We start from the raw sequence: 1821 nt of genomic DNA on the forward strand, positions 1-1821 counted from the left end.
TGAGGGAGAAATAAGGACTTTCTCAGACAAGCAAACACTGAGGGAATTTGTCAAGACCAGAACTGCCCTGAAGGAAGTATTCAGAACTGCATTATATGTGGATCACCATAATAGATATCCACCAGTATAAAATCACCCAAAAGCTGAAGGTCAGAGCCCAGATACCACAATGGCTCAAGAGGTAAAACAAAGCAATAAAGTTCTACTCAATAGGATGAACAAAAATCCACCTCACTTATCAATTCTTTCAATAAATGTGAATGGCTTGAACTCCCCACTCAAGAGACATAGGCTGGCTGAATGGATAAAAAAAGAGAAACTAAGTATCTGCTTTCTCCAGGAAACACATCTAACCCACAAAGACTCATTCGGACTCAAGGTGAAGGGATAGAAAACAATATTCCATGCAAATGGAAACCAAAAGAAAGCTGGTATAGCCATTCTCATCAGATAACATAGACCACAAATCAGCAAAAGTAAAGAAAGACAAAGACAGTCATTATATAATGGTAAAGGGAATAATTCAACAGGAAGACTTAACAATCCCAAATATTCATGTACCTAACACAGGTGTGCCCAGATTCATAAAGCAAATCATACTTGTTCTAAACAAAATGATAAACAGCAGCATCATAATAGCCTGAGACTTCAACACTCCACTGACAGAACAGGACAGATCCTCCAAGCAGAAAATAAGCAAAGAAATGATGGACTTAAACAGAACTGTAGAACAAATGGGCCCAATAGACATTTACAGAACATTCTATATAGGTCTCTCACCTCCTTAAATATATTCCCAAATATTTAATTTTCTTCGATGCTATTGTGAAAGGTGTTGAATCTTTGATTTGATTCTCAGCTTGACTGTTATTGGTGCATATGAAAGCTACTGATTTCTGTGCACTGATTTTGCATCCTGAGACTTTACTGAATTCATTTATCAACTCCAGGAGTCTCTTGGTTGAATCTTTCAGGTTTTCTAGATATATCATCAGCAAAGAGTGAAAGTTTGACCTCTTCTGCCCCCATTTGAATACTCTTGATTCCCTGCTCTTGTCTGATTCATCTGGCAAGGACTTCCAGTACTATGTTGAATAGAAGTAGAGACAGTGGGCAATGTTGTCTGGTCCCAGTTCTACGTAGGGAGAACTACAAAACACTGAGAAAAGAAATTGCAGAGGATGTAAACAGATGGAAAACCCTACTATGCTTATGGATCAGCAGAATCAATATTGTTAAAATGTCTATACTACTTAAATTGATCTACAGAATCAATGCAACCCCTATCAAAATACCAACATCATTTTTCACAGATCTACAAAAAATAATTCTATGCTTCATATGGAACCAGAGAAGACCCTGTATAGCCAAAACAATCTTAAGCAAAAAGAACAAATTAGGAGGCATCAATCTACCAGACTTCAAGCTATACCAGAAGGCTATAGTAACCCAAACAGTACGGTACTGGCACAAGAAAAAAGATACAGACCTTTGGAACAGGACTGAGAACCCAGATATAAAACCATCCTCATACTGTCATCTGATCTTTGACAAAACAGACAAAAATATACATTGGGGAAAACAATCCCTATTCAACAAATGGTGCTGGGTAAATTGGATAGCCACATGCAGAAGATTGAAACTGGACCCACACCTCTCACTTCTCACAAAAATCAACTCACAGTGGATAACAGACTTAAACCTAAGATGTGAAACCATAAGAATTCCAGAAGAAAATGTTGGGAAAACTCTTATAGACATTGGCCTATGCAAAGAATTTATGAAGAAGACCCCCAAAGCAATCACAGCAGCAACACAAAT

Source organism: Propithecus coquereli, unplaced genomic scaffold, assembly GCF_000956105.1.
Source record: "Propithecus coquereli isolate 6110/MARCELLA unplaced genomic scaffold, Pcoq_1.0 Scaffold3, whole genome shotgun sequence".
Classification (NCBI taxonomy): domain Eukaryota; kingdom Metazoa; phylum Chordata; class Mammalia; order Primates; family Indriidae; genus Propithecus; species Propithecus coquereli.